The following is a 13662-nucleotide window of genomic DNA, read 5'->3' on the forward strand; positions in this document are numbered from 1 at the left end:
CACTACTTCCCTGGTAGCTATCATGTTCCTGTCTTATGCCTGAGAAGTACAGTGTACTCTCCAAATCATCTTTGCATGCCCTATAGGACTTGCACAAGGGTAGAACTCAATAAATGTGTTAACAGCTAAATGTAACAGAATGCTGATACAGTTTTGCTGAGGGATCCATGAGAAGAACACTGGATTCTGGTACAGCAGCTTATGGTGCCATTTTACATATTAAGGTTGGAGATGATCTCAGAGCTCCACTTACAACCTCTCAACCACCCTGCCAGGTGAGCTCCCAGCCTTTCCTGAACATTTCCAGTAATTGGCAACCTTGTCTCTTCCTGAGGAAGTCCATTCCATTTCAGACAGCTCCAAGTGTGAATCTCTTTCCCTTTCTCCTGACAGTATTCTGACCCTGACACTCAGATTTATTATCAGCCCAGCTAAGGTTACTTTAACTTAACCAGGCTAAAAATATTCTTGTTTTAATCAGTCTACAGCCTAGAGCTATTCACATTCTGATTTTGCTGGGATTTTCTGCAGCTACTTATTTTTAAATTGTTGTTTCTTCTATGGATTCAGAGTTCTGGAAAAGACCTAGAGACTAGCTAGTTCATCTCACTTAATTTTCAGAGATCAGATTGGGACTTGAGAGAAGAAGGTGATTGCTGAAGATCATTATACAGCTTTTGAGTCCTTGGTTGTAGTCATCAAGTGCACTGAGAGGAAGGGGGCATTCTCAGCCTCTGGCCGGCTTAAAGGACCCAGTAACTATTTCTTTTTTCTTTTTTCTTTTTTAGATTTTATTTATTTATTTATTTAATTTTATTATTTTTTAATGATTTTATTTATTTATTCATTCATGACAGAGAAAGAGACAGGAAGAGAGACAGAGAGACAGGCAGAGGGAGAAGCAGGCTCCGTGCAGGGAGCCCGGCCTGGGACTGGATCCCGGGTCTCCAGGATCACGCCCCGGGAGGAAGGTGGCGCTAAACTGCTGCACCACTGGGGCTGAGGCTGCCCCAAGTAACTATTTCCACATATTTCATGTAGGCCTTAATACCATATGTCACAACAGAAGATTTTCAATTTGAAATACAATATTAAGGATGAACTTAATCACAAGCATAAAAAAATGGCCTCCCTCTTTTCAACCCCTTGTTCACTTGCTGGCATATCATCCATGACCAGGCAGACAACTGTTTGTCTTGTGTCAAATGATTGAGTTGTGATGTCGGGTGGGTGTTAGTTTGTATGAAGAGGGGTGAACAGGAAATTCACCATAGGAACATGCTTGAGTAACGAATCTGATGATATAATTCTTAGCTATGAGACAGTTTTGATTCTCAAAAGGGGTAATTTGTTATAACATTAAGTAGCATTTAATGTTATCCAGTGAAATGCATTTGGGTTGAACATAAGAAACAGATGATATTTGGACTGAAAACACTCCGAATTTACTTCTTCCTTTTTCTCTTACAGATTGTTGCTTACTTTTAAAAAATGTCATGTTCTACTATGCCAGGGAATGACAGTGATATTGGATTATGTAACTGACAATAGCAAATTTGGGAAATAAATGGTTTGACTTGAAAGGTGGTTCTGTTTATGGGGAACATACTCAAAAAGTCGATATTGTACACGTTTTAACTTTGTTCAGGTACTAAAATACAGACAGCCTGTGAGGGATAATCTGCTAAGTTTTAGGGAGACTTTCGTCTAATTGGTGGTGGTGGTGGTGAAGTTGGTTTCCAAAGTGAATATTGATTTTACTCTTTTTCTCATCTCTCTGACATGCCACTTCAGAAAAACCCTTGATATCTATTCTAAAATATTAATTAATCACTGCACTTGCTTAGGTACTTACTTATTTTGCTGCAAAAAGCTTTATTGTTTTCATTCGGTCCCCAGTTTGCGAGAGGGCTCCCGCGTGGTTGGAAAGCTGCCCGGTGGCCACAGGAGCAGCTCAGGCAGAAACCCCTGCAGCAGCCGATGCAGAGGGGCCCCTCGAAGGCTGCTGGGGTCTGGAGGCCCCGGGGCAGCGGCAGCGGGAGCCTTTGGAAGAGCTACGGGCCAGTCCAGCCTCCGGTGCAGGCAGCCTGCGGAAGTGAGTCAGGTGGCCGCCATCTTCTTGACCTTTCACCTCCTCAAGTCGGAAGTGGCTCTCCTGGCCGTCATGGAGAACCCGGCGCGTGCACATCATGCGCTTTCCGTGGTGTCAAGGTTTTACCCCGCTCACGTTGGGACAGCTGCTGCTTCTTCTTCTTTTTAAAGATTTTTATTTATTCATTCATGAGACAGAGAGAGCAAGAGAGAGGCAGAAGCACAGGCAGAGGGAGAAGCAGGCTCCATGCAGGGAGCCCGACGCCGGACTCGATCCCGGGTCTCCAGGATCACACCCTGGGCCGTAGGCGGCGCTAAACCGCTGAGCCACCCGCGCTGCCCCGGACGGCTGCTTCTATCGTGGAAGACGGCGCGACTGCTGCGCTGCTTCTGTACCCTCCAGGGATGCTCAGCGCCCTGGCGCTTCTCAGCCCGCAGCGTCGGGCACACATCATCTTGGTTGAAATAGAAGCGCAGAGAGGTCGGTGTAGGAGGCCCCCAGATGCAGGTTAACCAGGCAGCTGACGGGGCCTGCACCTTTGTGGAGGGGCTCCGATGAAGCGGGAGCTCATGGTTGATCCGGAATCAGGAGCAGAGCCTTGGCTGGTCCCCGAGACAGAGGACCACAGGGGACATGGTTCCGAAGGTTGCACTGACTAGAAAGCGGATGGGAGGGTGGACGGAGGTTGGAAGAAGGGCCATCCCTGGATCTATTACATGAAAAAAATTCCATTTTTTTTCTAGTGAACAAAGGGTTTTTATGTTGTGCAATAGAAAACAAATATATGAAGCTATAGGACAGGTGCTTGCTAGTTGAGGACAGGAAGTACCGCGAGTAACAAGTAAACGTGGGTGAGGAACATTTGTTATGTAGAATCTCATTAAGGTCTATAATTCTGGAATGTATTTGCAAGACAGTGGGGTGGGTCATATATTTCTGTCTTGTGGTAGAGCCGGTTTAACCCAGTAACTCTGTAGACATTAAAACTATTTCTGTATTCTCAAAGATGGGTTTCAAGCTGCCTGTCGGGTATCTTTTCCCTCTACACCCCTCCACAATATGGGTGCTACCAATTTACCCATCTCTTTTACAGTCTTTGAGCGTATCTAGAACTTTTATCCTCTGCTTATGGAGTTTCCTGATTTTGTAGTGCGGGAGGAATTTGTTCAAATTCATACTCTGGTAAGGGCCAAACCTGGATCCTCTCAGTCTCCTTCAAATGACAATCTTGTCCTGATTTGCCCAGTTTGAATTAAATATTCCTACAGTGTATGACTTACATCTCTACTTAGCATTTATATCAGCTTTGCTTTATGGTTAGTTTGTTTCATATTGATCTATTGAACTCAGTTTTTTTGACTTTCTCATTGGTCATGCATTATTCTCTTATGTAGTGCCCTTCCCCACCCCTGGTGCATTGCCTTTCACAGAGCACACTGCTCCGTATGTATTTGTGGAAGTAATAGCACTTAATAAATATTACTCCTAAGCCTCACAGTCATTCTTGGATAAATCAGAATGGTTAACTCAGTTGATTTGACAGTCTCTAAAATTGGATACTAAAGCACAGAAGAAGAAAATGAAATGTCTAAGATATCATTTTTAATATACCAGCATGCAAAACACTAGAATATATAGATCAAACACCTTATTTCAACAGGATGACATATAACCAAATGCCTTGGTAAGCTGCTTATCCATTTGCAAAGGAAATTAATAATATTTCTCTCCTGTAGGCCATCTACACAAACAGATTAGGATTTCTGGTGACCACAAATACTCCTCAGTGGTTAGAAAATATCTTGAAGTATTTCTGAATTCAAGGAAAAAATCCAGCTTTAACATCATTTTTTTTCCATGTTGGCTCTTGTTTATAGATAATTTAATATACGCAAGATAATTGAGCATGTGTTTCATCTTAGCTGTAGAGCCAAGCATTGTATATAGATTATGTTCAATTCTTATAATAAGTTATTAGGTAAAGTTATATTTCCCCACTATTGTCTAAAGTTAATCTCACCACGTATCCTTTTTCTCCTTGCACCTTTTATTGAGAAATGTTACTCGCACACAGAAAAGTGCATAAAATCCAAATGGACAGTTATACAAATAAAATAAAGCAAATACTTGTATAGACATTGCCTAGATCAGGAAATAGAACATTTTATATAGAAGATATGGAGTAGCTACTGAAGGCAGAGTGAGAGGGAACTAACCAGGCAAATTCATCCCAGTTGCAGTCTCATTCCTTTCTCCTAGTGTTTACACTCTGCTGACTTTCATAGTAATACTGACTTTGCTTATCTTTATCATTTACCACCAACATGTTCACATCTCAGTAAAAAGGCTTATTTTTCTATTTTTGAACTTAATATAAATGGAATCACATTGTGTATATTCTTTTTTGTCTTATTTTTGCTTAACCTTGTGGTGGGGTTCCTTCATATGGTTGCATGGAACTTTAGTTTGGCCATTCATTTTTAATATTTCATGGTGTCCATTGAATGAATATCACAGTTTATTTATGCATTTTACCGATAATGGCAATTTGGGAAGTTTCCAGTATGGGATATTATGAACAATGTCTCTTGGTGCATTCATTTTTTAAAGTTTTTTCCTAGCAGTAGGATTTCTGGATCAAAGGGTATATGTGTTTCAGCTATTCTAGATAATGCCGCTCCAAAAAGAGTATATGAATTTATACTCCCACCAGCAGTATATGACAATTTCTGATGCTCCAAATCCTGGCCAACATTTGGTATTAGACTTTTAAATTTTTTCCAATCTTAAGGATGTTTAATGTTAACTCATTTCAATTTGCATTTTCTCTATTACTCTATTGAGTACCTTTAAAAAAAAAAGTTTATTGATGCTTTGCATTTTGACTTTTGTGGAACTTCCTTTCAAGTTTTTCCCTATTTTTCTATTGGATAGTTTTTTTTTTTTTTTAAATTTTGAGTTTCTCAGTGAGTTGGCTGTGTTTTGAGATTAAGCATTATCAGCTTACAAATATCTTCCTTCCCTTTCGTGGTCTATCTCTTTACCTTTTCCATGGGGTCTTATAATAAGCAGAAGTTCTCAATTTTAATGTAGTCAAAATTATCTATATCTTCCTTTATAGTAAGTGCTTTATTAAATAAGTATTTATTAATAAGTGTCTTACTAAAAACCCCTATCCTAAGTTAAGATATTCCTCTATGTTCTTTTCTGAAAGATTTAAAGTTTCACCTTTCACACAGATTTTTAAATACACATGGAAATGATGGATATACTTACCCATTATCATAGTTCCTTTGATTGAAAAGTCTGCCCTTCTTCATTGGTTTGGAGTGCTAACTTGTTATAAATCAGGTATCCTTTAGTGTGCACAGTTATTTCTGAACTTCAGTTATATTCTATTGATTTAAAAGTCCATCCTTGCAATAAATGTTCACCATCTTGATTACTGTAGCTTTATAGAAGGCTTGATATCTGGGTAAGTCTTTTCTACCATCTTCTCCTTCAAGTGTGTATGGGCTATTCTTGGCTTTTTTAATGCACATGTAAATAAACTTGTTAAGCATCCACACACACACTAAAATAAGGTGCTGGTGATATGGAATTAATTGACTTTATATATTAATTTCAAGAGAAATATTTTTTCTAGTAAGCTTTCCAATTAGTGAATTTGATACATATTTAACTATTTTTAAAAAAGTGATTTTAACTTTTTGCTTTACTTTTCTTTTTGCCCCAGATTTACTGAGTTATGACTGACAAGTAAAAATTGTATATATTTAGGTTTCACAGTGTGATTTTTTTTTAAAAAAAAGGTATACAAAGTGATGATGTACATATACTCTGTGAAATGATTAATCAGTTTTACAGATTATTTCAGTATTTCAGGTCATCTTTAATATAGTCCAATAACATGTTATACATCTTTATTAGACCTTTTCTGAAGTACTTGATGTATTTTAATGCTGTTAGAAATTTACCCTTGCTCTTGAGATAGTTTGATAGAGTCTTCCAGAATCTTTCTCATTATTCCTTCTCTTACTTGTATCCTCACAATTTCTTACTCCAGCGACCTAATCTCTTTAGTATATGAGCATACCCCCTACAAATTTAACAAAAGCCTCCAGTAGCTATCTGTCTACTGCCCCCAATCTTTCTTTTATGGCCAACATTTTGGACATGCTAGTCTACATTTTGTCTCTTGTCTTCCCTCTAAGTCAGTCACTTCCCAACCTTCTGTAATCTGATTCACTGCCATCCACCATGCAGCATCTACTCTATCAGAGGACCTGCTGGGGATTAAAGCCTGGGGCCATTTTTCAAAGTCCTTCTCTTGACGTTTTAAAATTATAGAACATTGTTGATAATGATAATACTATTAGTGATTGCCATAATAATTATAATATATTAATAGTATCAGTGATATAATTGATCTTTGAGTATTTTTATGTGGCAGTATACTAGATCTATTATTTTTGCAGTTAGGTGTTATCACAAGTGAAATGGCACATGCCAGTTTCCAGGGTTAATGGTGAGTTCTACAGGGAAGCCTGCCTAATGTAACAATCTAAACTCTGTCCACTTCTTGTCTCTCCCTTACATTCTAAGCTCCTACTCTCCTCTGGTTCTCCTTTGACCTATACAGCCTTTCTTTCTTAGTCTTCTCACATTTTTCTTCTAGTATTCATGCCTTCAATCTGGATCCTTCCAAAAGTCCTATCATTGGTTTTCTTCTCACTCCTCCTATCTTTCCTTGTGTGGTGTCATCCATTCTTACATCAGTCTCATAGCTGATCACCACACTAACTTCTTTTTATCTGAAAGCCACCATGGTACCTGGCTCATAGCTAGTTGGATGATAAATGCATGAATGAATGAGTCTTTAAACTTATATCTGCCAAATTCATATTCCTAGCACAGCCTTCAAAGGAGTGAGGGATCTAAAACTATCTTAAATCTCCACTGGATGGTATCCAGCCATCTCTGCTGAAGATTTACAAAACTGAGCCATAATCTTTCTCTCCCAAACTTGCTCCTCCTCTTATATATTATATATCTTATCCTGGTTAAAAGCACCACGCTTTATCTATTTGCTCATTCTGGAAATCTGGCAGTCACAGGACTCTTTTTATTATGCCAGCCTCAGAAATCAGTAATCAGAATCCACCAATGCAAATTTCTTGCATTTTGGTCTTTACTGCCCTGTCTTCTTGTACAGTCCTTTTTGGCACACTTATGTATTTCATATGTTGGTGATTCATATGTTGAGCTATTCTAGAAGGAATAGAAAAAGTGAAGATTTTACCCTTTCTGGGGTAAATAGCATTACCGTTTTCCCATGTGAAGAAAAAGAATCCTTCTAGTTTGGTAGCTTATATATTGAGATTGTCCAAGAGAGAATTGTATAAGTATCTACTCCCGCCCCCATCTCCTTCTTTCTCTTCTTTTTCTTCACACTGTTAGGTATACAAAATAATGGAAGAAAAAACTTGTGAAGAAACTGAAATATTTAGCCAGAAGTTAGATATTCAGATGCTTTGGCACTTAGTTGAGACTTTCAAAATTTTTATTTCCAACGTTCACAGAAATGTGGCTGAGAAAATGGAACTGCGCACTTCATTAGTGTTAACTGCTGAACAACCAAATACCTTGTTTTCTGTCACTTCAATCTTTCCAAAGGGAGTCATGTTAAATTTTCACTGCAAGGGTCTTTATCTACAACTTTTGTGATCTGGGGGTCTTATGTATGGGGTGACTGACCTTTAGGAGTGCTGGCACAAGGCCAGAGGGGGAAAAAAAACACAAAGATTATAAAGTTAGAACACAAACATTTATGCCAAACATGGTGAAAGTGGCAATTACGGTTTTTTCATAATGATGTAGATACATTATGAGCCACTGAAAATCCTACCTACTAGACATACATAACTTAAGATATTGATTTATTTTAAAGATTTTATTTATTTATTTGAGAGAGAAAATGAACGGGGGAGGGGCAGAGGGAGAGGAAGAAGCAGACTTTCTGATGAGCAGGGAGCCTGACACTTTGCTCCATCTCAGGACCTGGAAATCATGATTCAAGCTGAAGGCAAACACTTAACTGAGCCACCTAGGTGTCCCAGGATGTTGATTTATGAGATTCTTTTTAACAGCATTTTATACCATGATGGACACTATGAAACTAGAATTAAAAGTGGCACTGCCACTTTTAGTGGTAAGAGTCCTTCAGGGATTGGCCAGGCTAAGAAAGTCATGCCTCTACTGATTCAAGGGAGGGAATACACAGCCCCAGTTTAGCTACCCCACTTAGGGACATTCTAGCCTCAGAACCCCATGTGGTGTTGTCAAAGGCTTCCACAGAGACATAACAGCTTGATATTTTCCTCAGCCCAGACTTGCTTCTTTCTTTTCATTTCCTTCTACAGATGTTGATCCCTAGAGCATACATAATAAACATCCTCTATGCTAATCTCCTGCATCTCAACGTATGCTTCCTAGGGAACCCATCCTGCAGCACCTACCACGTAAAAGTTTGGGGTGGCTTTGGCAGGCGAATTTAGCATGAGTGCTAATGCTATGAGGCTTTCCCTAGCACCAGCAACTCATAAAGGTTACCAAGTAAACAGATTCCTTCATTCTGGCAACGTTGACACACCAGGCACTCTTAGGGATACAGAGACCAGTAAGAGGTAATTCCTTGTCCTCTAGGGAGGGATATAGATGTGCACAAATGGTTACAATACAACACAATAAGTGCTGTAGCAGAGGATTGCACAATGTGCTCATGGAATGCGGATGAGGGAGCAGTTAGAGCTGCCTGGAGTGTTCCTGAAGATTTCACTGGAGGAAACATTTGATTGGGAAATTAAAAGGAAAATATGGGTGATGCCTGGGTGGCTCAGCGATTGAGCATCTTCCTTTGGCTCAGGTGTGATCCCAGAGTTCTGGGATCGAGTCCCACATTGGGCTCCCTGTGTGGAGCCTACTTCTCCCTCTGCCTATGTCTCTGCTCTTTCTCTGTGTGTCTCATGAATAAAAAATAAAATCTAGAGGGAATACCTGTGTAAAATGTCCAGTGAGAAGGGAGGGAGGGAGGGTCTAGGCTGCATTGAGGGTGAAGAAAGGCAGGAAGTCATGAAAAGTCATCCTAGAAAAGTAGTTGGGGACCAGAACTAAAGAAAGAGTGGTTGTCTAGTGATAATGTTCAAAGAGGAGATAAAGAAAGATACCTAAAGAAGGTCTATACTCCATGTGGGGAGCATTCAGGAAGAGCACTTAGTGAAAAACGCTGAAGAACCATCAAAGTGAGAAGAGGAAAACCCAGGAGAGCTTTTCTGTAAAATATTGAAGAGAAGGGATCCCTGGGTGGCGCAGCGGTTTAGCGCCTGTCTTTGGCCCAGGGCGCAATCCTGGAGACCCGGGATCAAATCCCACGTCGGGCTCCCGGTGCATGGAGCCTGCTTCTCCCTCCTCTTGTGTCTCTGCCTCTCTCTCTCTTTCTCTCTCTGTGACTATCATAAATAAATAAAAATTAAAAAAAAAAAAAAGATTGAAGCGAAGAGAATTTCAGAGGGGCAACGGTCAACTTTTACATGCTCCGAGGAAGGTCAGTGGACTGAGCACTTCAAAATAAACCATTGCACCTACGTTGGAATGGCCAAGCAAATGGTGATAAATGGAATTCATGCAAGAGAAAAGGATAAAAAACATGAAACACGATGTTGAGAAAAGTCAGATATACTACAAAGATAGGTTTAATTAAACCTATAATGCTTAGGAGTACTTACTTAGGTGGTAAAAATACAAGAAAGCTTGAAGAATGAGTACGCTAAATTAGGACAGTGGTTCCTTGAAAGGAGGAAGGGATAATGACCTGGATGGTCAGGAGGGCCACTGCTAGGGTCTGGTATGTTCTTTTCTTTCTTTCTTTCTTTCTTTCTTTCTTTCTTTCTTTCTTTCTTTCTTTCTTTCTTTCTTTTTTTTTTTTTTATGTTCTCTTTCTTGATCTGAGATGTTTTTATGGATATTTCCTGTGAAAGAAATCTTTGAACTGTGCATTTCTATTTTATGAGCTTTTCTGTGAAGCGGTTTATATTTCACAACAGGTAGGACTAAAAAATAAACAATTGGAATGATTAATAGTAGTAGAGTAGTAGTAGCTTTTGGTGAGTAGTTTCAGGTGAGTGGTGGGTGGTGGTGGTCAGACTGTGCTTGGTTAAGAAACGAAAAGAACTGGAAATGCAGATTATCTTCTTCATATTGGTGGGGAATAGAAACAGATAATCTGGCATTTTGGAATAGTAACCTTTAAATTAGTAATACTCCTAAAACTAAATGTCCTTAGTTAAAATTTATAACACATGCAAGTAAACAGCAGTAAATTATAAATAGTCAAACAAAACACTTTTAAAAACTCTTGGTGACAAGCAAATAACCTTTTTTAAAAAAAAAAAACAGGTTTTTGAAAGCTTTGTTCATAGTTGTTAATGTCAATCTAATGAATTTTTAGAAGTTTGGAATTATAAAAGGGAGTACTTGAAAAAAAGGTAAATAAACTATCTAAAAAACCAAGCAATTCATTAAATATGTCATTAATCATTTGCCTTTAAGGGGCTGGAATCATTGGTGTATTGATATTTTTTAGTTTTAGCACAGCATTTGTACCTTGTAATATTTTTGACACAGCAAATTACAGCACATTTAAATCTTCATGAAAACCCAAATTTTGACATCTGCACTAAGTATTCTCCTACTGGAGTAAAGGAATGTTAAGAATTAGAGGGAACTTTTAAGGTAACTCAATCAACTTGTTGATTTGACAGGTTGGCACTCTGAGGCCTTGGAGGCTGAATGGCAGCACTCAGGTCACACAATGATTGCAAAGCCACCAAAGCCTGGGTCCCTTACCTCTCAGTCCTGTAATTATTTCCCTACAGCACCCTAAAACATGCAGATCAAATCTTTGTGTCACAAAGCTTCCAAACAAGTCCTAGAGTTTTGTGATAGTGGAATTTGGTCTGTATGAATATCGAAAATGTTCTGTATTTGGAAATTGTTTTCTTTTAAGTGATAGTTTGAAAACACGAAACACTTGGGTAAGTGTTATTTGTAGTTAGTCTTGGGGTGGTATTTATTTAGGGAGAGCTCATTTCCTATGTAGAACGTGATTGGAAAATGACTTGATTAATATTAATGGCGATTCATTGTAAATGCAACTCCTAACACAAGCTTAAATTCTGAGACAGAAGGTCAGCTGCATAATCTTGTCAGCTTCCATTACAATATAAGCACACTTATGTTGCCTCATTAAAGAATCTCAGATATCTTTGTGGATGGCCAGGGCTTTGCTTCTCGTGGTAAAGGGAGGAAAGAAATCCCTGGCTGATTAAGTAGTGGATCCAGAGCTGGATTTGCAGACAAACCCTGGCTTTCACGGAGCTTACTCTTATTTTGCCCTTCTAATAAGAAACATTCCCTCCTTGGACGAACCGTAGTGTCCCTTGTGACATCCCATGTGATGCAGGGAGCAAATTGTCAACTTAATTCTCATCGATTTTTTCTTTTAATCGTAGATTCTATCATAAGTAAGGACTACATCTCCCAAACTGAAGGGAACTTTGTGTCCAGAGAGCCTGCAAATCTCTATAGCCATTGACCTTCTAAGTGACTATCAGCGATATTTTCTAATTTATCACCTCACTGAGCTACTTTCATCATCTGTAATTCTCAACCCACTTAAATCTAGTCACCTTTGTGGTATAATTCCCTTGTTGTGCCCAAGATTACGTATCTGAGAAACCACCAAGGAGCCAACGCCGATGCAAGCGCAGGAGGGTTTATTGACAAGCTCGATTTTGGGTGCAAGTGCAAGCAGTGCAGAGGCTTGGACCCCGAGGTTAAGAGGCGTAGCAGTTATATAGGGGCCAGTGGCCAATGAGATTGTAACACACATAGAAAGTTGCATAGTCATGTCGGTCCGCACGCAGGTGGACAATTGAATTACAATTTACCCTATAGTGACCATCTGAACTAGCCTATCACTCTGGTCAGAATTGGCGCGTAGGTTTGGCGGGCAAAAGGCCGGGTTTACATTCTTTGGTGGTTTCCGCTAAGGGTATGCTCAGCGGCTTGACTGGGGTGGGGGAGTGCCTTAAGCAATAAGCAGGTCATGTGGGGGTTATACATGAGATGGCGGGTGTAGCACAAAATGGAGCTAGTCCTGCTCTGCTTGTCCAGGGGTAGGGAATTTTTGTTAAATTCCTTGGGTCCCACACCCTGTGTTTGAGGATCAACTCCTCTACCAGACTACAGGTGTCTTGAAGACAGGTTATGAGACTGGGTAATTTTTGTGCACCCCAGTATACCTAGAATGGTAAATGCACACTAAGTTATTAATGATTACTGGTAAAGCAAAGACAAATGCTTTCTAGGCTTATTGCTCGCTCTTTTGATTCTCTATGTCTAAGGGTAGCTAGCCTGCTTTTTGTGTTTTGGGCAGCATTTGGTGATATGACTATAAATACTCTCTTTTCCCCTGGCTTCAGTGGCATCTAATGTGTCTTTGTTCTAGTAAGCTGAATTTGCAAGGTTCTCCTTGACACAATTCCTACAATGTCCTGTCCCTGTCACCAGGACCATGGCCTTCTGTGACATCTCCTATTTCTTCTCTTCTAAGATTAAGAAAACAGTACCCTCTTGATAAGTTTTTTTCTGTGAATATTTATTTTAAATGGTATTATTATTCCATAGGAGACAAAATCAAAAATATAATAGAGGAACAATATGCAAAATAAATACAAACATCTGGGCAAAATGTAGTAGCATACTAGCTTGCACAAATGATTTTTCTCTTGTCAGTGTCTAGTTTTTCTCTGGCTTTAATATTCACTTATTTACCTCTCATGCTTCCAGGCACAGTAAAAGAGCCCCAGGGCTTGGCTAAACTGAGCATTTTTAGAGACCTCCTGCCAGAAATTGCAGCTTTGCCTCTGACTGGCTTGAGGTGGCTGTTTTTACTGGAGCTTTCACCCTTCAAGCCAGAAATGGGAAGTTGTCCCAGAAATTCTGATTACCCGTGGGAACTCGCTATGTCCCTTTTACTGGTTGTTGACTTTCCTCCCTTTAATCACCTCTCAATTGCATTTACCTCAAAAAACATTAGAGAGATAAATGGATCCATTTAACAGATAGGTTTTGAGGAAATGAATATTTAAAAGGTATCTGTGGAATTCAGGAGGCATGCTTCCCATTCCTTTTACCTGAGGACCTCATTGCCACATCAGGACTTGGTTATCTGGGTGACTACTTGTGTATGGAGGTGCTTGTTTCTCCTTTCAGGTCTCCTTGAAATTAGTGGGTCATAATCATAAATGTTTTAAAATAAATAATTATAGTTGTTTATTTTTATATTAACTGGCATTAGTTAAGTTTCCTGCTATTTACCTCAAATTTGCTTTCTTCATTTTATGGTGAAGTTATTTTTGGCTTTTAGAGAACTTATATTTTTCAAGTGCATATATATATATATGTGTATATATATGTAAATATATATTTACATTTATTCCCATGTTTAA

General features: G+C 39.2%; 1 protein-coding gene and 1 long non-coding RNA gene across 8 annotated transcripts in view; one reads left to right on the forward strand and one right to left on the reverse strand.

The window, feature by feature from the left end:
- LOC144312969 (uncharacterized) overlaps positions 1-2131 on the reverse strand; it is a 28430-nt gene extending 26299 nt beyond the window's left edge. Inside the window, exon 1 of the long non-coding RNA XR_013378615.1 lies at positions 1856-2131. This is a non-coding gene — a long non-coding RNA (uncharacterized LOC144312969). The remainder of the gene's footprint in view (positions 1-1855) is intronic.
- The window catches only part of GRM1 (glutamate metabotropic receptor 1), a 395756-nt gene that overhangs the window by 78751 nt on the left and 303343 nt on the right, over positions 1-13662 (forward strand). The gene's annotated exons all lie outside the window — the stretch shown is intronic.

The sequence above is a fragment of the Canis aureus genome, chromosome 1 (assembly GCF_053574225.1).
Source record: "Canis aureus isolate CA01 chromosome 1, VMU_Caureus_v.1.0, whole genome shotgun sequence".
NCBI lineage: Eukaryota > Metazoa > Chordata > Mammalia > Carnivora > Canidae > Canis > Canis aureus.